The following is a 27,045-nucleotide window of genomic DNA, read 5'->3' on the forward strand; positions in this document are numbered from 1 at the left end:
GCAAGCAGAGAATGAGATTTAGGGCTTTGATATATGGGGTGTCAGCCATGTGATGAAGTTTTTATCAATTTCTGTCACTTCTGTCTCTTATGTTCACTACATATGTGGTCTTCCTTGCAGTTTCTGGTGGTGACTGAAATGATAGCTGCACCTGTTTAATGTTTAGTAATGGAGATAGAGGTTAAAAGAAGAGGCAAGTTCACTTTCAAATACATTGTTCTGTATATGGTGGCATCACATCAGAAATGTAATGCAGTGATTGCCTGTTATACAGTTAGTGATTTATTAGTCATTATAATAACTTCAGATGGAAACTGGAAGCAGAACTAATCATCAAGGAACTTGCCTGAATACAATAGGAAGGCAGTTGTTCAGTATCTTGATTAACTACCTGTACCAGGGAGGTATCAGGGGAACTGGATGAGTGTCTTTTCCAGGCCTTCTGACTCTTTTTTGTCATGTTTTTGTTTTAAACTGCTTAGTAAATCAGGAATTCTCTATATCTTCAAAATAACTCACTTGAAAGACTTCCTAGAACTGTTACTTGAAAAAATTCAAATGAGGATGTTGCAAATTGTCATCAACCCTGATTTAGATCAGAATTACCTAAACAGCTGGAAAGTGACACAAATATCTGCAGCATAAAGGAAAAATAAACCAACTGGTTTGCTATGAGTAAATACTGATAAGGAAATTTGAATCTGAACACTTTGCACTCATGAGTTGTGAGGAACAAGTTTTCATTATGGGCTACACTGATTTATATGTTCACAAAGTTGGGCTGTGAGTTTTTCTCCCTTCACACTCCTAGAACAAAATGAGTTTTCTAGAAACTCAAAACAAACCCTTGCCCATTGTAAAGATAAGTTTCTGGCTGCATCACATCAGCAATAGCTTTGGGTGGCTCTGGGCCAGAGTTGGCTGAGAGTTGAAGATGCTTGCAAGCTGTGTAGGACCAGGGTGTACACTTTGCGCTGCTCTTGGAGGGGAGGGCATAACTCCTTATACAAAGTTGTTGTTGATTTGTGATCTCATCAAACTTGGGGGAAACTGCTTTTCTTGTTTGGATTTTTGACATGAACAAAGTGAGTGTGTAGGTACTTTATAGATAAACCTTGAAAGCATAATAATTTGTCCCTTGTTCTACCTCCACAGATTCTTACAGGGAGGATGTAATTGGTACTTCTGTGTGAAATCCCATGAAAATTATTAGTAATGTAACTCTGCATAAACTATATTACAGGAGTTTAGTTAAAAGAAATACCCTTTAAAATTTTGATAGGCTGATTCTCTATGGGCAGATATCAGACTTAGAGGAATTTTTTTCAGCATAATCCAGTGCTTTTTCAATAGTTTGGATTTGGCTAATGCCTTATCCACACTCCTATATTTACTGCCATTTTAGATACAATTTTGTGAGTTGTGGTCAACTAACAAAAGTTTGAGCACAAGTTTTTGGCCCATTTTCCCCCTTGGGATTTTTTGTATCTGCACAAAAACGATTTTTCATATTGAATACCTGCAGAGAAGTGTCAAGTGCAAAAGAATTGGAGCAAAATATTTTATCTCTTCTGTGTTTTGAAATGAGTAATACACAGTGTAAAGAATTCTGAAACAGTATTTCCAGGGAAGATTTTAATTCCCATTGTAAGTAGTTCACTCAGTGTGTCTATAACTCCTCCTAAACTTACCTGTTCATCTCTTGTGTGTTCCCACTTTCCTTTGTTTAGAAAGCAAGCTGCAGTGCTTGCAAATAAATGCATGTGGCCAATGTGCTTTTAAACACTATTACTGGTTCACACATAGGTGCCTCCCCTTGTTCTATTCGTTGGTTACTATCTATTTCCTTAGCTCATGATAACTGTATCCATGTATAGAGGTGGCTGGTATTATTGGCTTTTTGGTTTTATTTTGTTTTATTTTATTTTATTTTATTTTATTTTATTTTATTTTATTTTATTTTATTTTATTTTATTTTATTTTATTTTATTTTATTTTATTTTATTTTATTTTATTTTATTTTAATTTTCTGGTGAGTTTTCAGGAATTAAAATTGAAGGGGTTTTTTTGGCAAGCCAAGCTTGCCTTTTTTGGGTTAGACAGTGTTGTTTGTGTATGGATAGACAGTATTCATTTCAGCAAAAAGGCTGTGCATCTGGCTTGTAGTCTCATAGGCAGATGAAATCATGAGGAATAGCTGGTAATGTCAAGTAGAATACATGATAAAATTATTAAATTATGTAGCATTGTCTAATCTGCTCACACAGCTTTGCCTTTTACAAGTGACAAACTAATATGCCATCAGACTTGACAGCCCTCTTACACAACACTCGACACAAACACACAAACTGTCGTTCATGTGCTCTAGAAGTGATGTGTTTCAGATAACAGGAAATACATTCCTCTGGCACCTTATAAAACCGTACAGTTGGCTGAGTGTTGTGTGAAAGAAAGCATGGTCTCCAGTTCCTAATAACAAATTCAGCTTAGACCGAGTGCTTGTCCACTTGCTTTCCTTTTGTAGGTGTTTGTGAAACCATTCTCCTCAAATCAGTGCTTTTGTTGGACCATAAGCAGTAAGATGTTGCATGCAGTCTGCTGCAAAGATGTGGAGCCAGAGATGTGAAGTTATACCTCAGCATGGCATGATAATTTCAGTGGAGTTAAAATCTGTCAGTCAAATTTCTAGCCTGAACAATACTTCAAGTGGATGTTTTCATGGGGTTCAGGACATGCCAGAGCAGCAAACAGGAGCTCAGGTTTCAGCCCCCTGTTGTAATGGTTATAGGTTTCAGTTTCTCAGTGTGTGGTATGGAGGAAAATTTGCAGATGACACCAAGCTGATGGGTGAGTGTTGATCTGCTGGAGGGCAGGAGGGCTCTGCAGAGGGACCTGAACAGGCTGGAAAGATGGGCTGAATACAGTGATATGGGGTTCAGCAAGACCAAGTGCTGGGTCCTGCACTTTGGCCACAACAACCCTCTGCAGCGCTACAGGCTGGGGCAGGGCAGCTGGACAGTGGCCAGGAAGAAAGGGACCTGGGGTACTGATTAATGGCAGGCTGAATGTGAGCCAGCAGTGTGCTTGCTTGACCACTGGCCAATGGCAGCCTGGCCTGGATCAGCAATAGTGTGGCCAGCAGGACCAAGCAAGGGATCATCCCCCTGTGCTTAGCACTGGTGAGGACGCACCTCGAGTGCTGTGTCCAGTTTGGGGCCCCTCAGTTTAGGAAGGATGTTGAGCTTCTGGAATGTGTCCAGAGAAGGGCAGTGAGGCTGGTGAAGGGTCTAGAACACAAGCACTGTGAGGAACAGCTGAGGGAGCTGGGGTTGTTTAGCCTGGAGATCAGGAGATTCAGGGGAGACCTTATCTGTCTCTACACCCAACTGAAAGGAGGTTGCAGCCAGCTGGGAATTGGTCTCTTCTCCCAGGCAACCAGTGACAGGACAAGAGGACACAGTTTTAAGTTGCACCAGGGTTGGACATCAGGAATAATTTCTCCACAGAAAGGGTGATAGGACATTAGAATGGGCTGCCCATGGAAGTGGTGGAGTCACCATTCAAGGTGGTGTTCAAGAAAAGACTGGATGTGGCACTCAGTGCCACAGTCTGGTTGACAAGGTGGTGTTCAACCATAGGTTGGACTTGAAGATCTCAAAGGTCTTTTCCAACCTAACTGATTCCATGATTCTTTCAGTTGAGCATCATCCTTTTGAGGTAGGTCTAATGAGGGGTGATGTAGAACATATATCTCTACTGCCTTGGCCTGTGCTCATTTGTCTGGTTTCTTCTATCCATATTAATATACATCTGGCTTCCTTTCTGGAAATAGTAAATGTGGTGCCAAGCCTTGTGATGGTTTTGGACTGATTAACATGTGCCTGATCAGCTGGCTTGCACCAGTCACATCTTGGAAAGAAACTTCTCTTGAGAGGCAAAGTGGTTTGCAACTGCATTCACCTACTGCTACACTGAGAGAGAACCAATCAGCTGAGAACATCCTTACATCTTAAAATGTGCCCAAGTCTAATGGCTCAGACTAGAGTAAATTTGAAGCTGCTTTTAAAGTAGGTGCTGTTGATGGAAGATGAGAGTATATAATGGGAGTATGAAATTTCACGTTTCCTTGGGTTTAGTGCATTCACTATCAGTGAGACAGCCTCAACAAATGGGCCCATCATGTCAAGAAAACCAAACTTGCTCCAGTAGAACATGTATTTCATCCTCTTTTAATATGTCTGTGCTGTTCTGTAGACTGCAATTGATTTGAAAGGTATAAGAATAAAGAGGATCTCTGTTCTGTTTTACTTGTAGTTGTCAAGTGCAGCGTCTAAGAAAAGTGGTTAGAGTAAGCAGTTTTGAATTGATATATATTTCTCTCCCTTTCTTAAGGTCAAAGGACAACCTGATGTAGAATTTTGGAAGGGCATTGTCTTCCCTAATTCTCTTTTGGGAAGAAAACTTCCATCCCTTGAATCAACTGAGCTGCTTTATTTTCACGTTTGCTTTCTGGTCTGTTGTCACAAGATCTGATATTTGAAATTTCTCCATAGTACTCTACTCTTAATAAAATTTTGCCAAAAGTGCTGATCCAGATTAGCAAGAACATGACACATCCGTGAAGTATCAGACATGATAAAAATTAGCTTCAACACATAGGATCAGAGCCTTTAAGATTCCAAACTAATTAGAGACTGAATTAGCCTTGAATTACAACTGATTTTCATATCTGTTTTGAGATGGAAAGACAAAGTAGTAACAAGCAAAGAGATGGAGCTTTCAAAAGTTCTGATTTCTCCAAGGAAAAGGGCTGGAATAAGAGGAAGTTGCCTTTGTCTTGTTTCTCTTTGAAAATACAACATGTAATTATTGGTCTTGAAACTTAGCTTTAGTTTTCTCTCTGTGTTACAGGAATGAAAAATGCTGTTAAACTATCATTATTGATGAGCAGAAGATAGCACTTATTTGTCTAAATTGTTTCACTGAGCTTACTGACACTGCACAGTAGTACTGTTGTCCTCAAGCCGCTGTGTGCCACTGTACACTATATTTGCCAAAAAAAGAGCTTGTACGTACTGTATTTTTAGATGTCTTGAGGCATGCATTCAGGGTGTTTCAGTTACAGGCTTTAGAACTGGGCAAAAATTTATTAGTTATACCTTTAACAAGATTTACTGTGATACGAAATGAATAAAGCTTATCCTGAAACTGCTTAGAATAATTTAGATGGTTAATTGGATTTGTTTCTTGTGGAAGAAACTACTCACAGGTTGCAGTCTTTGTGTTGGGTGGGAAGAGTAAAGTGAGCATTGTCTTAGAGACATTTGTTTTGAAGTAAACCCTCAATATCACATCTTTAGGGGGAGTGTGTTCTTCCCTTCTAAAGTATTTGTGTGTTAAATCAGTAAGGGCAATTAGTGAATGTTGATGGTAACCTCTAAAAAGGGACAGCAGGGTGTTTTATATTCTAACAACTATGTAGAATGAGCCAGGGTATATTCAGGTCTGTTTTGTGTGATGTTAATTCAGCCAGTTTTGAGTTAAATTTTAAGTCTGTTTGAGCTCAAGTTCAGTCACGCACATGTTAAGTTTGTCCTTACTCAGAAAAATGCTTACATTGACCATATGCTTAAATATCATCAGCTGCTGGATTAAACTCTGAAAAACCTCAGGTGTTCTGCTGGCTTGCTATTATTGCAGCCTCTGTGCCTCCTAACAGGAAGTGGGTATAGGAATATCTTTGGTGCCGTAAGAATGTTAGGAGTAGAGCAGGAATTTATAAATGTATCATGCTGTCTCATTTTGGGCTTGAGGGAAACCAGTGAACTTGGTTTGTGGCTCTACATTCTTCATGTAGTGACATAACTGCTAGTGAAAATATCAGAGCACTGTGCAATTTCATATGGAACTTTTAAGAAGCCCTATAAAAATCTGTTCTTTCTTTTGAAAGTCATCATTTGCTATAGTTTTTCTCATATATTTGCCCAGCTGTATTTTTGGAAGATCCAAAGGTTTACATTGTAATTGGAAGTTCTTTACAAATTTGCTGCATTTTTAAAAACATTCAATGCATTTTACCCTGCAAATGCTGTTTTCTTCTGATCTGTGCAAGTTCTACATGTTGGTAATAACTTATTATTCATGGTTTTAACTTGACACAGTTTTACCTTGAAGTTTAAGAGAAAAGAAAGGAAGCTAGCGTATTAATTTTATTAGCTTAGCCAAATGAAAGATTAAGGTGCAGAAAACTAAGTGCAAACAGCTGCTGACTGTGACAAGGGGCACTTGGTGTATGTTGTTGTATTGATATTAATGTTAGAAAATATGTTGATGAATATCTTGAGTAAGATTAATTTATATAACTTGTAACTTAGAAGAGGGCTTGAGATTTATGTCAGATAAATATTGATGGTTTGTAACCAAGTTTGTTGTGCAGATAAATGCCATCTGACTATTATTGTCAAGCTTGTTTTAACCTTCAGAGAGATTTTTTTTTTAAAGGAAACATACTGCAAAATCTCTCTGGCAGAAAGTCAAGAATTGAAATCTGGTGGTCTACTTACAAATGATACTTGTAGTGAAAAGATGGACAGTATGGGGGAGGGGTATTTGTTTGAGTTAGGTTTGGGTTTTTTTTTTGTTGTTGTTGTTGTTGTTTTTTATTTAATATATATAATTATTTAGATGTTGTTCCACCTAGAAAAGCATTTCAGAATTAAATGAATGCTTAATTCTTCAGCTGTCCCTTACTTTCAGAGTATAGCATTGTAGCAAAACACTTCCCTGGATCCAGCGTCATCTGAAATCATGCATAGTCATTCTGTTTGAATAAGCCAGCCTTGTTTTGGGACTCACAACCTGCTCGCTGGTGCTTAAGTGCAGTTCCATGAGGTTCATAGAAGTTTTTGTCAGAGCTTAAAAATCTTTTGAAAGGTATTCTTTAATATTTTACAATGCTCACTTGAATTTAGGCCAGCGACAAAGGCCCATATCAAACATAGTGCAGGGATCACAGAGGTGATAAACGAGAAGTTTTTTTCTGAAGCACCCTTCTTTGTCCTGCAAGATCTGCTGCCACTGTTTTCTGCCCTCCTTATCCCTGATTCACTGATATGATTTTGAGGATCTGCTTTCAGGAAAACCTGAAAAGCAGTGGAAGTTACCCGAGTCATGGGTTATGTGCATCAGAATGCATTATTTACATCCAAGAGATGATTGCATTCTGTCTGGGAGAGTACAAAGCGTAGCTCTGGGTTCTGACACTGTATTTGCCGTTCCCAGCGCACACACGAGCGGTGTGAGGAGTAAGGCGTGCGCATCCTTCTGTCACCAACTGCTGAGGTGCCTTGCAAGTCATGATTTAGTCTTGCTTGTCATGATTTAGTCTTTGCTTCTCTTCTGTGCCGCTCTTTCAAAAGGTTGAAATCAAGAAACACGCAGTTGCTTGATAGGTTATGGAATACTGTGAATTGAGGCCTTTATAAAATGAGCATGTAACCTGCTTTCATTCGATGGTAACTCACCTTTTTCAGGAAGGGTTTTTAGATTTGACCATTAGATTAACTTTTAAGTGTCTGTGTACTCAACTATGTCACCAGAGTTTCCTTACATGGAAAAGAAAGCTCATTTGCATCACCAGGTACTAAACTGTTTTTAATAAAAGCATTTCTCAGGAACGTAAAGTTTTTATCATTTGAATGCAAAATGCTTTAGACTAACTAATGAGACTAGTGAGGAAATACTAGAATTGGGGAAGCATGATAAAGGTTCCAAGTACTTATTTATTATTAGTCTTACATTTTCAAAGTGATAAATTCTGAAATCAGTGTTTCAGGTTGCTAGTCCAGTTACCTTTTGACTTTTCTCATTTTTTTGGATGTGTGGCTATGGAGAAGCTAAGCTTTGTTTTTTTAGCATTCTTGCAAGTAAGATGCTGATAGTGTTAAGAGCTTGGTTTTTCTTTGTCATATGTGAGGATCTTAGATTAAAAAGAGTAAACAACTGATCTACGTGCCTGTTTTTTAAATGTTTTTTTAGTGGAAGGGAAGGACCTAGGAGCTGCAAGAAAGAATCCGTTTCCTTTATTCTAACTGACCTTATGTTTGCAGAACCTGGTTAGGAACTCTTGATTACTATAATTACATACAGTAACAAAACCAAAGTCCTTTGGAGAAACCCAAGTCAATTTCTAGTGGTGTTTGTGGATGGATTAATTATTTTAATACATTTGGAGTAATGCCTCCTAGCTCCCCCCCCTCCCCCCCAGCATTACAGTAAACAGAAAACTTTCCTTGCAAAAGGACTTAATTGGTTGTAATTTGTTGGCTAGATAGAAGCTGTGGACAACAGCTAGAATGGACAACACAGCTCTGTTGGATATGAGTTCTGTGTGGTTTTGATTTATTTAGGCATTTTGGGCTTTCTCCCAGGGTGTTGCTGAAGTTTCAACTTCTGAAAATTTGATCAAGGACCATCTTGTGTCTGACTTCAAAATAATATTAGTGATAAAAAGGGTGGAGCAAGACCACTGCTCCTAGGGGATTGAAAGCAATTTTAGCGATGTGAACCTTCAGAGAGCTCCTGTGCTTGCTCTCCACACAGCTGGAGTTGCAGGGAGGAGAAGTAGTGTATGGGGCCTCAAAACTGATGGATTAATGAACAGCTGTTAGCATTTGGGGGCTGGGAGCTGGCATAACTTGCAAATGCTGTTGACTTTCTATTACTAGGTTATTACTTCTAGAAATTTCCATTGCAATTCCCCTTTTTCTTATTTCTCCATTCCAGGACAAAAATTCAAATTGCTGATAACTGGTTTACTCAGTACAGTGATTTTACAGGCTCACATTAGTGTTGTTAGAATGAGTGAAAAGACTTTTTTTTTTTTTTTTCCTTTTTCATTCTTTTTTTTTTTCAACCATTGGAGCCAGCATACTGGAATGTGCATACACTCAGGGTTACTGTATTCACAATGTGATGACACATGTTACATCTTATTAAATCAATGCATTTCTGTGCTTTTCACCACTGTTTGGGTTCTTTGGCCTATAGTCTTCGAACCTTGGATTTTGTGCTTGAAGTCCTTAAGAAATGGCCAAATACAAAGCTAAAACACAAAAAACAGCTGTGTGGTAATAAAAATGCACTGATGGCAATAGGAGGGAGGATGCCAGCTTGAACCAGTATATTGTCAGCAATTTGAATACTCTCCTAAATAAGGTCATTTTAAGGTAAAAGTAACAGGTTCTGCTAGAACTGGAGGCTAAGGACCTGTGGGAGATTAAAAAAAAAAAAAAAAGTTAAAGTTTAGGTATTAGCAAAATTTGTCTTGTGTATGTTAACATAGAAACAAAACTTTTGACTTCATTTACCATAGAATTAGTGTATCACCACGAAGCAGATTGGCAATATCATGTCAGCTTTTGGAAGAAAAAGTTGTCTGAGTTTAGTAGGCTCCAGTTTAACCTCTTATCCATTTTAGTTATCTGCAAGAATACTTGTTTGAACCCCCTAAGCAAAGTTACATCCACGTTTGCCAGAATGTTCTTGTGGCATTCAGGCAAGTCCATACAAGTCCCTGCAACTCTGCTTTTTTGGCAGAGTTTTGGTTGTAGTTCAGGTAATTGCACAGTAAACTCAAAAAGAAACTTGAATGTGTGAACCCATTTGTACCTTCAAAAAAGAAAAAAGAAAAGCTGGTGTAACCCAAATTTGGCACAGCTCCAGTCTTTACCTGCTGCTCATCAGCTCTAACCTGTGTATAGCAGCTCCCTTCCTATCTTCTGAGGTTAGACTTGTATTATCAGGGGAATGTTTTGGCATTTGAGATCACAAGTCTTCCAGAGACTTCTTTGGCAGAACTGCTGGTGTAAAAAGGCTCGTGGTCTGTGTCTAGAGGGCAGCCAATTTAAATGTGGGTACAGGGATTGAAACGACTTTGTTTGCATTCTTTTTCCATCGTTGCTGTTGTAGAAGTTAATTTATTTGGTGATTTGGGAAGATAAAACTGATGGGAGAATGGATTCTGTGCAGACAAGGGTCATGAAAATTCTGAGGGCGTTCATGGATGGCTTTGACAAAAGGGGCAAAGCGTTGATGAGCTGCTGTTGTGAGACAGCAGCAGTTGTGGAAGCAAACACAGCCTTCCCAGCACTTGTGAGTGGTGAATAAAGCTGAAGAGTTGGAGAGTGGGGCTGCCTTCCGAGAAATGATTGGCAGGGCTGGGAGATAACTCATTACAGAATCAGCAGAAGACTGGGAAACATTCGTTTATGCCAATTCAAATTGCTCTGGTCTCTAGAGACTTGGCAGTGTGATTCACTACTATGAAATATTCAGGTTTTAATCATCATTGCTTAGTGCAAAAACTGTAACTTGGTCATTTCTAAAATGTTGAGCTTTTATTCCACCTAAACAAGTGTGAATTTATATAGCATGTAAATACATAGTACAAAGTACAGTTATATATTAAACTTCTAAAAATGTGAATGTATCTAGAATGCATACACATTCATATTTACTTGTCTGCAGTCTTAGAAAGGCAGTGGAAGAAATTATTTGTCTGCTGGGAACAATTTGTGCATGTTTTGGTGAATGAGGAGTAGGGCACGGCATTGAGCGTTGGGTGCTGGCAGATTAGCAGTGGCTCAGCACAGGGCATTTAACATCTGGTCGTGTATTTTTCACAGTAACTTAAATACATGACTGAATTGTTCTTTAAAGCTTTACTTAAAATCAAAAATCCAGGTTTTGCCGTGTGTCAAACTCTGCTGAGCCTGAAGGTGAATCTCTGGGAAAGCTGGTATTTTTGTTTCAGATTTGCCCAGCTGTTCCTCATTGCCAGACTTACTGCTGCAGAACAGTCCACTGCTACAAGCCACTCCTTTTCTTCAGCTGTTTTCTAGGAATCCCAAACCCTAGTACTTTTCCTTCTGGTTCTGGCTACTCTTGCAGCTTGAAGTCATTATGCTCCCTGTTATCCCAGCAAGCTGTCCCCTGATAAACACAGACAAGCCATTCTGTTCTACCAGATCATTGCATTGTCCGGTTTCTGCCCTGTCGTCCAAGTGTGTGGCACTCCTGGAAACAATGTGTTCCCATCTCCCTCCCCCCACCTCGCCCACATGGCTTGCCTGCCAATTTATTCTCTTTGAGTGTAGGTTCGGTCATTTTCATACAGCTATGCCAAGGATTACTGAGTAATTGCACTGGGATTTGGAGTGACCGTATAATGGAGGGGAAAACAGATTTGTGTACTTTCTGCTTTTTAAAGACAGATGAGCAGGGGCTCACAGGTTTGTTAAAGCACAACTCCAATACTGGGCCTTAACAGCTGCCAAAGGGCCCTCTGGTTTGCTTGATGATCTGAAGGCTTCTGTTTTAATATGCTGTCAAAGGAAATAGAAGTTCATGAAACGTGGGCTTTAATTGAACAGAAGGGGCATTTGAAAACCTAGCCTAAATCCCTTTTGTGAGGGTTTCTTGTTTTGGTGGTTTTTGCTTGTTTGTTTTGTTTTCCTAAGGACCCAGAAGTGCTGGGGTATAAGTCCTTATTAAAGTTTTGACACTCGGCTTTCTCCATGCATACTGTCATAGCTGTGTAATTCATATCTCTTAATAATGCCTCCTGAATTATATGAATAATGAGGAAAAGCAAAACCCTTGATGTTATTAATCCAGAAATTGTGTGTGTGAAGATGGCCTGTGTTTTGCTCTAAAATGTTTTGCTCTTACTCCCTGGTCCCCTGTGCTCATTTTAAAGTCTTTTCTGCACAGCTGAAGTGCAAAGTAATAAATAGACGATATTAGACCCAAGTTGTATGTATGTCTTTTTCTTCTCAGAATTTCATTGAAAAGGTGAGCCTTTGTGTTTTGGCATTTGGAAAGAAGCATGGGGTATATTTTGAACCCCAGGTAAAATTAATTTTTCAAAATTGCAGTGGCTGAGGTGTCTGTGTTGGACCATAAGGCCTCAGAGCCCTGCTTGCTTCAGCAGGAAGGATTCAGATTCTGATTTTTCTTACAAGGCTTTAGCTTGCTGATTAATATTGATTGCTGAAGGAATTGGCCACTTGACTAGATGCTGAATCAAATAATCCCCTCAGTTCTTGCTTTGCAAATCCATTGTCATGGAACAAGTTGCTGAGAAGCTTTGCATACGTGCCACAGTGTGATGGGAAATTCTCTCACAGTCCAACTGGTAAAAATTGCACCTTTTCTCTACTTCTTAACATCCAATTGACAGGTGATATTTGTGCATAAATTTTAGAGTAATAGTTTGCAGTTACATCTAATAGAATAGCAAGAAAAGGCCAGAAGTAGCTTTTAGCTTTTCTATACATCTAAGTGATACACAGTGAAATTGAGCCTTCTAAATCACATAGGTAGTGTTGAAAAATTATCTAAACGTTCTCTACTGACTCAGCTCTTGACACCCAGCATAAACAGAGGATCTGTTGCTAATGAAGCTTTTAAATTTTGTGTTCTAAACTGGTCTCCAAGATGTTGGTAACAAACCTATCAACTGTTCCTGTCCCACCTGCTCAAGACATTTGCATTAGTGTGGGATGCTGCATGACAAGTACACGGGGATGCTGGCTGGGGAAACAGGGAGCAGGTGGTGCCATTGAAAACAGAGATTTTGTGTGCAAGTTTCAGGGAAATGCAATGGTTCTGGTCTGTGTTACTTGAAATTCTTAGACTATAAACTGCAGCTGATATTTCTAAGACATTACTGCTGACATGTGAAAGTAAGGATTGATCAAATGGGAGATGCAGGATCAGCCATGTACGCCTTGTTTTTGCTAACTGGCTTGTAGAAAGCCCAGGGAAGTCAAGTGATTCCTACCATGGTGCTGTTTGCAGACTTGGAGCCTCTAGCTGAAAGATGGTTGGTTACCTCTTTATCATTTTGGGGTCTGGCTGCTCCATCAGTTCCCTCTTTCCTCAGTCCTGAATGTCCCCTCTATACTGCTGTATTTTTGTTATGTTTCACAGAAGTAGTTCAGCTGAAGCCTTCTTACAGGAATTCTAGTTCTGCATTTCACATTAGCTATAACTGCAATTATTATGAAAATACTTTTTTTAGTTGATAACTTCAGATAACCAGTTAGTAAATACTTTTTGGTCAACTTACTTCTATTCTGTTTGAAAGTGTTTCAGATTATTTGATGAGAGGAGGAAATAATTCACATGGGAAATACGAGCTATGGAAAAGTCTCTGATCTTGGGGCAGGAGGAATATATAGTATTAAGTCATGAATTATGTCATACTGCATCAGGCATCCATATGCTGCAGCTATACTTTTGTTTTAGGAACATCAGAATTGTCACTAATAAGAGATTCATTCAGGAGATTATCCTTGTAAAGAGTCCTTTGGAGATAGTTGTTTTGCCCCTCTGCTTTGGTTGCTGATTAAATTCCTGAGGTTTAATTTCTTGTAATGAGAAATTAGCTCTTAGATGAATTTCCAGAGGAAAAGTATTGACTGAGGGCTATTTGTGACCATCTGAGCTTCAGACAAGGAAATGAGCGAGAGGTAGAAAATATAGGCTAAAAAAAATACACACCCTGGTTCACTGAGTTTTCTTTCTTTTTTTTTTTTTTTTTCTCCTCTGGGAGACTAATACTCAGTCTCATCCATTGACCACTGATAGCAGAAGTATGTGACAAAGGAAAGAAACATCAGAACTTCTGAACAGAATAAGGGGTACAAGGCAAAGAAAATATCAGAAGTCGTTTAAATGTAGGTTATTGTTACAAAATAATAGGAAGTATTAATGTAATAAATATCTGAAAAGATGTGTAATGTACATAATAATAATGATGATGTTCTTAAAATTGTCTTTGAACAGGAGACATGAGAAAGTTTCAACTAACAGAGGACTGTCTTCCATATTTGAAGTCTCTGAACTTTTGGGTTCATTATCTGAACCCTTGGGGTCATTAGCAAATCTTTTGAAAACGATTGAAGTTACTTTCCTAGCAAGGGTGGCAAGTTAGTACCCACCACTAACGCTCTGTTACCTTCCCCATGCCCGCTGTGCTGGTTCAGGGAGGAGTAGGTGTGCACCTGAAGCAGAGCTGGTTGTCGTTTGATGATTTTGCAAATCTAGAGCTAATGCATTTGGTTTAAAGAGCTCTTCTGTCCTGCATATGCAGTGCATTGAAACCATGGTGCCACTGCACAGGTCTTTACTAGTAGCGATACGGTTGCCAAATGATCTCTGCATATTGATAGTGAATTTTCTCTATTACGCGTGTAACTTTCCCTGGGGTGGTGTGAAGCTAGATCACCAAAATGATTTATGAAATGGAAACCTGTTTGAAGGCTCCTATTAGTGGTAGTTTGACAGTTGTTTGGCTTTGTTATTTTAAATTACTTTTATCATGGAATCAGTTTATTAAAACAAAGAGGGGCACGTGGGGAGTGTGCACAGAGACTGCTGTATCCAACCCAACTATCCGATACAGAAAGGCCCTGTCTCTGTTGGAACTCAGACAGTTAAGCCTTGAGTGTGGATCTGTGGTGGTTCAGTGAAACATGCAATTCAGTACTAAAGATCTCTCTTTATTAGGCATCTCTCTTGCCTAATAACGTATATCATGCTATAAATAGTTAGGAGATTGTGAAAGGCTTTTCATTAGACTTAGCTGCAGTTGTCGTGAGACTTTTGTTTATAGATTTGAGTTTATTTTGTAGCCTTTGCTTATGTTGTCATATACAAGCCTTGCATTGGTTAGGAAAGGGAAATGCTAGGGAATGGTGTGCTTCTGCCACATCTCTTAGCTAGAGATCCAGATTGTGGCTTCAAAATAAAAATTCCAGATACTTCATTGGAAGGCTAATGTGCTTCACAGGCCAGACAAAATTAAATAGCACTTGTAGCTGCTTGAAATTAACATTCTCAGTAGGGTGTAGGGAGGAGATAGGAACTTGAGTGGTCTAAAAAAGAAACATTACTTGCTTTAAAAAAAAAAAAGAGTTTGGAAAGAAGGATGTGTTACAAGCAGTGAATACTTTTGCAGGCATGCAAACACCCGCCTAAACCAGACCCTTTTCACCTCAGAGGCCATGGCAGTAGGGAGGGGGCATCAGCCCTGGCAAAGCCGGGTGCTCAGCCTGTGCTCCCTTGAGCTGCAGCAGCAGCTTCCTGCAGGCAGCTGTGGAGCTGGCCCAAGCTCTCCTGTCAGTGATTTCCATTTTCCTTATCTTGGCAGGTAGCATGGTGGTATGCTGCTTATGGCCTGAAGGATAAGTGGGCATCTCTCTGAGCCTGATACTGGTTCCTGGACCAGTGTGAAAGCTGCTAGTGGCTGCATTAGTAATACTAATGGACTATTACTCTTACAGTTCTGTATATAAATAAGGATTAATATTACATTGAAATTTATTGTGAATTACTTAGTTTGTTGATATATGATGAAATCAATTCAGTGGTGTAATAGCTTTCATAGTATTACTTTAAATACTGTGCTACCTTCCCTGGGACTCAGTGTTATGAGATGTGTCTTAATTGACTTTTTTTTTAACATAATGTAGATTTGTACTAATGATGGATGGAAATAAATATTTTTGTATTTTATAACATAGTTGCCTGTAAACAATCAGGCTAGAAAATGTTTTCCAGTGACTGCAGCTTTTCCTGGCTGCTTTTGTATCAACATTTGGCATTATCTAGTTGCTCGACTCAGTGCATTCTTGAATCGTTTTCAGGAAAAAATACTAACCTCCGTACGACTTAGATTTTGGTTACAGACAATGATCTTTTTGTATTTTTTCCTAATCTCTAACATCCATTTTTTTCTGTGTGGACAGAAATGGTTTCTTGGAGGGATTGAAGCCATCGTTGGGAGTGGAACACATGGATTATGACAAGTTTTTCCTGCTGATTGTTTCTAAGTGGGCTTTGGGTGTGGGCACACATTTCTCATGAGCCGTCCTCAGCATTGTGTTTAGCTTTTGGATGTGTCTGCACTTTGCTTCAGAGCTATTATTACAGCTCATTTAAACAGACACAAGGTAGTTTAAAACAAATTAATTTGGGTTCCAGTAGCAGGCCTGCTGCAGGGCTAAGGTTTCACTGTCTGAATATCTAGCTGGAGCTGGGGTTTGTGTGTTTTGCATTGATATTTTTATGGCTATGGCTCACCTACAGTTGCTGCTGTAGAGGTACGTCAGGTCAGTCCTTGCATGCTGCAATCATACCTGACTTGTTGCTGTGGATTGTTGCATTTTAAAGCAGTGAATTTCAATAAATTGTCAGTGATGAAAGGTAGGAGAGCAGCTCTTGTAAGACAGGTTTTCAGTCCTTGCTTAAAATGGACAAAAAATGGGATGTTGATGAAAATCTCTTCGCTGGTAGCCGACCTGTTGCAGCCAGGCAAGGTGCCACCAACTGGCATCTATCTCCAGATTCCCCATATTAACATGAGTCATTTGGACCTGCTGAAAGCGTTAGGTCTAGTTATAACTTGTCCCAGCAAAGGTTCATAATAGCTGCAAGAGACTATCCCAGTCTCTGTCATTTTTCTGACTGGCTGTCAGTGTGACAAGTTGAGGTTTTCTGTACATTATCGGTTTTATTGGCTCATGAGCTGGTGAGCAGCATGGGGTGAAATCTTCATCTTGCTCAAGTTGCTGGATGCTTTACTATTCACCTCAATGCTTCTTGTTTTCCCCATATGCCATTGAATTAACATGTATTTCAAATAGGGATCAAATTTGTAAACACTGTGGGGCTGGCCGTAACTGCTGCCAGGTGTTGGAGGTGATGGATGACGTTGTTACTGGCCCTTACAGGAGAAGTGGATGGGCTTTGGTGCCTCAAATTGCTGCTCCCTCGTATTGCAACCTGTTTACTGCAAAAGACAGAAGCCTCCTTTCAACCATTCTGCTTCATGTTTTAGCCTCTCTCCTGCTGCCAAGAATATTTTTACTCTGCATCAAGAGAAAATGAATTCATGCCTTCAGGATTTGTACTCTTTGCTCTCTGCTATGTGATAGCAACCCAGTGAGATGTGCAAGTGGAAACTGCATTAATGATTGATAAAAGCTGAGAGCTGTTTAAATTTTTTTCCTGTTTAATGACTATCAATAATTTAATGCATTTACTGTATGTTTTTAAGAAATAACACCCATATTACAGGCTTGGGTTTAATAGGCTAAATGATTCAAGCTTCAAAAAATACCTATTTCCAACATGAAGTGTATCTTATTTTTAGTTAAGAATAAGATAGAAAAATACAAAATCAGGCTTGTAAGGTAGAGTTAGTTGCTTGGAAAAAAAAAAAAAAGCTTCTGCATGCCCCCTTCCCACCCCCCCCCTTATCCCTGGGGCTTTTGTTAAGTCGCCAGTGACAGCAGCACACAGGCTACTAACCTAGTAGCAGGGAGCAGCAGATGTGGCCATGCACCTGACTCTCCTGTCCCTTATGTCCTCGGTCCTGGGCCCCACTCCACCAGTTATTTCAGCTGGGTTATCAGCACCCTGTCCCCTAATCACTCGGGAAAGATGAGGGGCGAGGCTTTTAGACAAAGATATTACTTCCTTCTAGATCTAGCTTAAAAGAGAGAAATAAATGTTTGACAAAATTATTTCCACCCTGTTTCTTCGGAAGAGACCAAATTTTTCAAGTGGTGAGCATCTCTCATTCTGCTTCAGTGCACTGAGTTTGGTCCTCAAGGCTTTGCATATAACATACAGGGTATAAATCTTACTTGTGCTCAGTTTGTACCATTTTAGGTGATTAAGAGAAAATTAAATATTTTTTTTTTTCATTCTTGGTGGGGTCATTGCAGTTAGACTGGTAGGTAAACGTCATACAGAGGTTGGTATGCTTTAATAGGCACGCTACCTACATGCATCCATGTGAACAGTGCTTCTGAAAGCTTAGGTTTTTCACATGGACAAATGTCATTTTGGGAAGAGCTTTTTTCTGGATCCAAGGAAAGCAGGTGGGAAAATACACATAGCTGTAAGATTAAAGTCATAGGAAGCAATTGCGTGAATACCTCTGTATAAAGATATAGAAATAAAATGCATTTGGCATTTGAATTAAAGGTTGTTCAAATTAATGAAAAATACACTATTTAGGAAATATATTTCATGTAAGTAAAATCTAGTCTTTTATTTAGACATCTGTTGGTGATGGATCCCATGAGTTCACTAAGGCAGATGACAGGAAAATTTATGTAAGAGATCTGTATTTTCATTGACTCTTACTATGTTTTTATGCTTTGTCTGTGCTTCTGCACAACACTTTGCTTACTTTTTCTTGGCTTTTTGTAGTAGATACTTGAGAAGAACTTTGAGAAGAGCTTCCTGTCTTTGTACAGATACAGTTCTGGGAAAATAGTATTTAGGTTTGAAGAAGCTTCTTCACAAATGTCTCCAGTACAGATGTTTGTGGTGGGAGGCTTACCCTGCTGTGTGTATGGGACACGTGCACACACACATATGCATGGATCATAGGGATAGGCTTTTAATTCATACCAAAAGAAGTAAGAATTTGCTAATTTTTTGCTGTAGGTGAATGTTATATTGTGTTTTCATGAAATGAACGTGTTACATTAAAGGAAATGTGCTAGTTCTATTTCATGCTGATTTTGTACTAGCTGTAGATACTTAAAAATAGCTTGGAGAAAGACCCTGATTCAGAAGCAGGAGATGTTCCTGGCTTCAAAACCCAAGGCTGAGAGTTTTTGTTCAGTTGCATCATGCTATTTAAGAGTAGGTATTTTAATCTTTTTTTCTTAGCTTGCTTGTTTGCTTTTTGCAATAAGAAATGGAGACTGTTACTTCCCTCAATAGATGTTAAGGAAACAGGTTTTTTATTACCTCTCCTAGATCAAAAGGTTGAAAATCAACAGGAAAAAAAAGAAAATAACTTCTTACTGTGATATAAATTTGACCTACATCTATTAGTACACTCTGAATGTACACATAATTCACCTGAAGAAGAGTAGCTGTTAGTTATATGTAGATTGAAGAACCTTGAGAACACTTTTTGGTTTTCTCCATAAATTTTAAGATGTGTTGATGATGAAGCCCACTGGTTTAAACCCTGAGCTGCTTCATGTTATGGACAAGGTTTGGGGAGGGTTCTGTTGCATACAGCAGTGCTCTGATCTAATTCCTCAGTGTAATGCAATTAAGAACCATCATAGAGCTAGAAAATGCAATAAACCAGAAAATCACCCAGGTTGGTTGTGTGCAATGGGGGCTTCTGTTGACACAGGAGTTCCTCTAAGAGCTGAAGGGGGCTCTATGTAGGGGTCAGACATGATAAGGTCAGCCAGTCAAGCAGTGCAGATTGGAAGTGAGGGGCATTACTTTCCCAAAATTTTATTTTCTGAATGTAAAAGGTCTCTGGATCACTTAAGACCTGGAACCTGCAAATGTCCTGCAGAATTTTTGCATTTTTCTATAGGAACTGGGCTACACTTGGGTAATGCCTGGAAAAAACACTACCTTTGTTATGCAGCAGGAAGAATAAATCTGGAATCGTCATTCAGAAGAGATTAGTCAAGATCACATTCCGGTATCCCTGCTCCTTGTTTAAATCTTTAGCTCAGGTACTGTCCAGAATGGGCAGACGTCATGTGAGATTTAATGAGAAGCCAAACCTAGCTGGAATAATTGAGGATTATTTTTATTAAGCTTGATGTAGGAAAGCAACTCTGCTAAATTCATTGCAGGAGTTGACTCACACACCATCTTGAGGGTGTTTGACTCAACATATGCCTAGTCATTTATCTAATGTTGATGTCAACGATTTGTTGGGTTTTGATACAGTGTTTCCCAGTTTTCTGTTTGTTTCCTTCCTGTAGTGGCTGTATACCCAAAACATTTTGACATTTTTTTCATATGAATTATCTCTGGCCCTGCCAGAAATTTAGTCGAGTCTTTCGGTATTGTAAGTAATTTTGCGAGGTTTCTCCACTTAGAATTTGACTTCTTGACATTTGGGTAATGCGTTATTTCACTTTATTTTTTTTTCTTGCCTGAGGATTTGAGAACAGACCAATCTGACCTTCTTTGAGAGCAAGTGATGTCAAACCTATGTCTCTAAATGGTACTTGAGACAAATTTCTGTCTCCCTGAGAATGTTGTTAAAAAACTTTGGTTTTTTGCACTCAGACTTATTTTTTGCAATCTCTTGATTTTATGTTTGGTTTAAAAATATGCTTTCTTCAAATCTTCCATGTCTGCTTTAAATGATTTCTCCTACTAGTAATGGGATGGAAGTACAAAATTTTTAAGCACTTTAAATATAACCAGTATTTCAATACTTAACAGACTTCACTGGAGATCTTGGGGGAGGGGAAGTTCTTAGCAGGGAGGGGAAGTTCTTAGCAGGGAAAAAAATGCTGTCAAAAAAATTCTTTTGATTTGATAATGAAAAAGAAAAGCAAATTATTCATTTGATTTAGGGATACAAACCTAGTGTACGTTTGAGGGGGTGATACAATTTCTTTTTTTCTTGCATTTTGCAACCTGATCCGTGCTGAGCTGCTCAGTAAGTATTGATTTGCACATAGCCTCGGGATGTACACGTGTCAGGAGCAATTCACTAAGGGTCATTTCTTCTCCCGTCCCCACAGTGAGGGCTGTAGCACTGTTTCCCTATTTAAAAAAAAAAAAAATACAAAACAATTGGAGTTCTCTAGGTTTCAGTTTAAGTTGCTTTGCATCAATTAGTACAAGATGGTGAAAGCTGACAGAAAGCAGAAACGCTACTGATGAGAGGTGTAAGACATTGAGAAAGTGAAATTAAACACTGTGGGAAGGTTTGCCTTTAGGCAGAAGGTTGAGGAGGCAGGTTTTTGAGTAGTTACATTTTTGTGTCAGGATCCATTCTTTCACATTGTCAGATTATTGCTGCGCCTATTTATGGGTGCACATAACAAGGCAGAAGAGGTTTTGAATCACTGAGCTTGTTCTTTCTCTCCTCGGTGCACATTTTCTGTGTGTTGTCTTCTGTGATCTTTATTTAGTTTTTCATTGTTTATTTACACTGCCACTGTTACTTCATGAATTCTTTAAATCATTGCCTATCTAGAGGGGATTCTGGACAGAATTACTCTTGCAACTTTAAGTCTTGCTGACAGGAGGAGAGAAAAAGAGAGCTTTTGTCCCCTAGAGAAATGCAGGAACTGTGGCCATTTAGAATTGGACAGACGTGGTGGCTTTGAGGGAGATGCTGTGATAGAAGTGCTGCCTTTTATGTTGTTTCCTAGATGTTGGGGCCCCTTATTTAAAATCTCTTCCGAGAGACTAGGATCTGTAATGCTGTTAGCAGATGGGTTAATTGTTGTTTTGAGGGATGGCAGAAGTGTGTGTGGAAATGTAAGGTAGCATAAACTTTTCTCCTTATTTTGAGAACTTGTGTTCAGATTTTCCATGGGACAGAAAAGGGTAGAGTTTTTCCATATGAATATAAGCCAACAAAGTGTGATGGAGAACAGACTGGACGTGTTTCCCTTTGCTCACTCCCTGTGGAAAACCTTGATTGCCATTTCCTCAAAGATGTTAATGTCTTGCATGCACTCTTTAAAATAATTTTCCACTTGATTTTCCTGCCTTTCATCAGAGGCAGGTACTGGAGGTAGGGAGGGGCCCATTAAATCTCTGTGTCTGTAGGTTTCTTTAAAGTCATCTTAGGAGTAGGGCAGAGAGAGAGAGAGAGATGGTCTGAGGTGAGGAATTGTGGTTTTATGGGAGTGAAGCTTGATTTCTAAGTGGTACCTTTAGTCAAAAGGTTTTCTAGGTCTCTTTCTCTTCATTCTGTTTTAAAAAACCCCACACAAATACTTATTCTTGCTGTTACTGAAAGATTTGATATAGCTGGAATATATTGTCTTAAGAAAAGGAGAAGTTGTCTTAAAAAGAAACAGAACTTATGATTAGTTGCAAATACCTCATAATTGTAGGTATGATCCTCTCAGAGCAGAGTACATAATGCTTGAATGTTGGTATATACCTGTATGTTCAGTATGCATGTTGGAATTTGCCTTTTGCCAACTATTTTGATAGTAAATGTGGCTCATTTGAATTTTTACAGAAGTGGGTGTGAGCTTGGCTGAAGCATGTTTACTTAATAGAATAAGTGCTCGAGAATATTTTTGAATCAGACTTTAACCCATTCTAGTATGGGACTTTATCCCATTCTGACAGAAATCTCTTTGCTTTTCTTAGCAGTGCTTGATTTGACATTCATATTCTCTAATTTGATAAGGTGATAGTGGAGAAAATACAGGGCACCCTAAACTGGTATTTTGGAACTGCAGAAGTAGTGGCACAGTAGCTCTGCCAGGCAAGAGTTGTAATGAGTAGCCTCTTTGAAATCATGAAAGCTAATGCTTATTTCCTTTTTCCTACTTTTTTTTTATCTCCTTCCCTCAGGAAATACTGTTGTGCTGAGGAAGAAAACAGCTCTCTCCTCCCCCTTTTTTTTTTTTTCCCCCCTCCCCTCCTTTCTTCTGGCCTGATTCAGAAGCTCCAGGAATGTGCTAATTGGCGGCGGCCTCTTCAGAAAGGTAAGGGGTAATTGCTATCTGCTTTTCAAGGTGTCTTGCTTGCTCTGCTCCTTCTGGAAGGGCAGGTGATGGCAGAAGTTTGTCTATGGAGTTTGGCCAAGCTTCTGGTTCATGTGGGCTGCCCTTCTAATACTGGAATGCAAACAGAAGCTTTGTGCACTTCTTGTTCTACTAGTAAGTGTAGGACACTGTTCCTTGAGAAAATCTAGAAGATGAGATATATTTTGAATGCTTACAGAGGGAAAAAGTAAAACTGTTGTATTGCAGACTAATTAACTAAATCTTTGCCTGATATCAACTTAGATGGAAAACAGAGAGTTAGGTCTGGAGAAGACAAGTTGAAGAATCATGTCTCAAAGTGCGTCTTTTATTATTATCACACATGTACCTCTGATCAGGCAGATATAGATTGGTTTGGTTGTTAAGTTGTTTTGGTTAGTTTTTTAAACCTGATGTTTTCTCTGGGGTCTGTCATGGTTTTGTGGCTGGTTATATCACTGAGACATAAGACAGGAACTATCTGGAAGCCGAACTCTAGTTCTGAATGGTGAAACACATGGCAAGTCTTTAATTCTCCAGACCTTTTCCAGTTTTGGACAGAAGTGCAAAATGTGATGTGTGAAAGGAATTTAATTTTCTAGTTATCTGGTGATGGGAACATCCATGTCCATCTTTTCACTGCAAGACTTATGTGTCAGGGATATATAAAGTCCAAAAAATTAGTGCTGATTCGCAGAGCATTGTGAGCTGCATGAGTAGACTCGAGTTTGTTGCTAGACAAATTGCATATGTATTTTAATATTAAAGATTTGTATTTGCTTAGGAGCTGCAGTGCTTTGAGATGTCATTTCCTCTTCCATCTTTGTGATAGATTTTAATGCTCTTTGTAGTGGAGGCAATATCTTTTGTCTAGACCTCAGCCATTCTGGGTCAGAATTGACATCTTAACTTAATCCAGCACTGAGAAGGGGTTTATGCTAGCTTGCCAGGTTCTGAATTGGAGAGGCCAGTGCATGATACAAGTTTTCCTGCCAGATTGCTCCATGGTGCTAACATTTGTGAAGGGTTTTGAAAGACAGTGCGATGCAATAATGGCTTAAATTGCCCCAGCAGGATTTGTCAGAGTTCATTTGTCAGACCCCTCACACTGACTAAGTACACTAACATATCAAGGATAAGCTCCAGACAGGTAATGTGCCTTGGGATGTTCTTTTTCTCATTCTCCATCTCATTCTTGCCTGTGCAGAGGCAAGCTAAGTCTTTATTGAACAGCCACTACCAGCTGTCTGGCTACTTTCTGCAATAAAGCTAATGATCTAATGGGCAAATGTTTCTTGGGGACCTTCAGCTACAGCAGAGACAAGGAGAAACATACAGACCAGCTAAAGGGTTCTCAAGGAGTTTGCAATTTCCCCAGGGCTCCTTCTATGTAATTACCTGTCTCTCTCTTTGTCTCCTATCTTTTAATGCAGGAGGAGTGTCAGACTCAAGGCCGCTAATCTTCGTTACTATGGGAAGGCTGGTTACACTCCTCTTCGTGCACTTCAAAAATGGCAATTGCTGGTCCCCAGCTGGTTCCCTGAATCTAACTTAAAAATGGATGATAGCTTTCCTCCTTGGTGCCAGACTAAAGAATGCAGCTGCCTGTGCTGTTGCAGGCAGGCATTGCCTCTGCCACTGATGCTGTGGCATGCTGAGAGGAGCCTGCAGGAGCTGCCTTGTGGCTTCTGAACCTGTTTTCTCCTAAACAAGCAAAGGCTCTAAAATTCCTTTGAAACACGAAATTTTGGGGCACACTGAGATGTGGGAGGCTTGGCTGAGCTGCACGTGCGGAGGAAAGATTCTATAAGGATTCGTAGCTCCAGCTGAGTTTTTGTACTGTTTGTGAATGCTTTCAAGCTCCCTGGGTTGGGGGCTGAGGGAAGCACAAGCTTTAGAGCTGTTTTGCAGGATCGTGGCCATCGCTTCTTGTTATTGTCTCCCTCCCAGCATATGTCATATGCAGTGATGTGCAGTGGGGCCAAGTGCCACTGCTCAGTTCAGTAGGATCAGCTGAGAGGCTGTGCACAGTCCGCTGCTGTTTCTCTCTGGCTGGATACATCTGTTTGGCCCTCTTGCACAGCACTGGAAATTTGGAGGGGAATCCCTGCCTGCTGCTCCCCTCCTCCTTTTCCTGCACACGCTTCCTGAGTTGCAGCATGTCATGCAGATCGTTCCTCTGAAGCCATGGCTTGGGAAGGGCTCCAGCACAAAGGCCTTGTCTCTGTGTGCTCCTTTTCATCCTAATGAGGAGAGGGAAACTGTCCCATGTTGGGCAGGGTCCCTTGGCAGCTGCTGCAGGCTTGCACGCCCAGGAAGTGTATGTTGCTAAACCCCTTTATGGTACCTTTGTAAAACATGCTTTAACTGTCTGCAAATGTACGGTATTTAAGCAGCAGAGTCTGTATTATCAAATGCAGTCATGCAGACTGTAGTCCTCGGGGTGAAAAGCTGTGGGGGGAGAGGCTGGATGTGACAGTGAAATTTGAGAACCAAAGCAAGAGGAAATTCTTGCCCGTGTGTTGGACTAGAGCAGGTTCAGTAGAGGTGGAGGATGGGGAACATATACTCCTCAGTTTGGATGTGTTGAAGGGGGAGTCAGAATGGAGAGGGAGAGGCAGGGCAAGGACAAGGCAACAAAAGAGCAGGGTGTCCAGTGGGCCACAGTTTGCTGTGTTTTGTTTTTTGCCTTTAAAATTGTACTTTTCTCTGCCTGTTCCTCTTAACTAAATTTGAGCAAAGATAATTTAATTTTTTTTTTGTTTGTTGAAAGAGGAACCCTACCTCCTTCAGATTTTTTCAGAAGTTATGTTTTGTATCAGTGCATGTAGAGCGACTGTTTTGCACTGATTTTTTAAAGAGCTTTTATTTCCCTCATCATTTTCCCATTTTCCTTTTTTATTTGTATCAACCTGAGCCATTTCCAAAGAAAAGGTGATACTGTTGCTAGCTAACATTTTAGGTGGGTGACACTGTATATTAAACACCATGTCTGTAATAACTTAGCTGTCAGTTGGAAGTTTGCCCTAATTGTTTTCTTTTTCTTTTCATGTATAAATCAAGTTTACAGCTCTTGAGCATTTGTAAAGAACATTTCAACAAGGTGTTTGTTTCAGGTCTTGGATTTTTTTCTCCCTCAAATCCTTTGAGATCTTTGGGCTTAGGATTTCTCATTCAATAACTGTATTCAGTAAAATGATGTGCCTGTCAAAGCCGTATTGCACCTTAGGAGAGGATGACAGGTTCTTCCAGAGTTCTCAATTTGCTAAGCCTTAACCATCTCCCACTTTAAATCAGGACTTTGCCACTGCTTAAGGTCTTTAAGTACTTCATTAACAGTAAGTCTGCCCTCTCTTGCTTTTTAGTAAAACCTTTGATTTTTTTTTTCAGAGTTTCATTTCATGAATGTTATAGGTATTCATTCTTTATTCTGATACAGAGAAGACTTAAATCTTATAAACCTTATTGGAGAAGGAAAAATACTTCCATCCCAGCAGTGCATTTTTCAGGTAATTTTTATGTTTAGAATCTGTTTACCATTTAGATTTTAGAAAGCTAAATTCTTGTTTTGTCCCTCCAGAAAGATAGTTTCAAACATCTTTGATGGTTTTAAGTGTACATGAAGTGGAGAGTTCAGAGCTGAAATTAATTTGTTTGTAAATCTCTTTTTTCATAGACAAGGTCTAAAAAGCATTAAGCAGAATGAAAATTTAGCATATCTAGGCACAGGAAAATAGGTTAAAGCTATAGTTAAGAACCATGATTTCAAATTTTCTACCATTTTCAGTTGTCTGAGTCAGCCCTTTTCTGAGGGCAAACTTTACAGGTCCACAGACATGAGTGAGTAGAGTTTTAAGGAGATGAGGTGAGAACTCTGCAAGGGCTTGTCTTGGGGCATCTGTATGTGCATGGAGGGCTAGAAGTTCCTGTCCTGTGGTGTGTGCCCCCTGCCCCATACTGTGGCTATGGCAATGACCATTTATTGTCCCTCATTAAAATCTTGCAGTTCTTAGTGTTAGCAGAATATCTTTGGGTTGCTTGCCTTTCCTCTAGTTTCAGCAGTTACAGTCTGTCTTCCTCAGTTGTCCATAATGCAGCAGAGTTTTGGAGATTCCTCACTGTCATTGTGTTTCAGGTGTAGAGACCTACTTCTGACTACGGCACTGGGTTTATTATTTAGGAATAAGTCCAATATGGAGTAGCATGATACAAAGTGCAATTAGTATTAGGTGGCAGGTTTTGGTATTTTGCTTTTGTTTATATTCTCTGTTAGTCCTTCAAAAAGAAAGGTGCAAGGCCCAAATCAGCTATGAAGTCCTGGTTGAAATTAGCAGTAAAAAAGACCTGATTTGTTTCTTTATTTCCATAAAAGTGGTAACTGTCCTCTTCTGCTAGGGAATGACCCATCTGGTTGCATATTGCTCCATTTTTCAGGTACACAAAGATGCATATGAACTCTTTATAAGTT

At 39.5% G+C, this 27,045-nt stretch overlaps 1 protein-coding gene across 14 annotated transcripts in view; it reads left to right on the forward strand.

Annotated features, from left to right (window-relative positions):
• Positions 1 to 27,045, forward strand: part of ZMIZ1 (zinc finger MIZ-type containing 1) — a 341,851-nt gene that overhangs the window by 27,914 nt on the left and 286,892 nt on the right. For 11 of the 14 annotated variants that reach the window (XM_086899623.1, XM_086899610.1, XM_086899616.1 and 8 more), the window contains exon 2: positions 22,405 to 22,538. The exons of the other annotated variants lie outside the window; for them this stretch is intronic. The gene's annotated coding sequence lies outside the window, so the exon portion shown is untranslated. The remainder of the gene's footprint in view (positions 1 to 22,404; positions 22,539 to 27,045) is intronic. 14 annotated transcript variants of the gene reach the window in all.

The sequence above is a fragment of the Cyanistes caeruleus genome, chromosome 8 (genome assembly GCF_971803275.1).
Source record: "Cyanistes caeruleus chromosome 8, bCyaCae1.hap1.1, whole genome shotgun sequence".
Classification (NCBI taxonomy): domain Eukaryota; kingdom Metazoa; phylum Chordata; class Aves; order Passeriformes; family Paridae; genus Cyanistes; species Cyanistes caeruleus.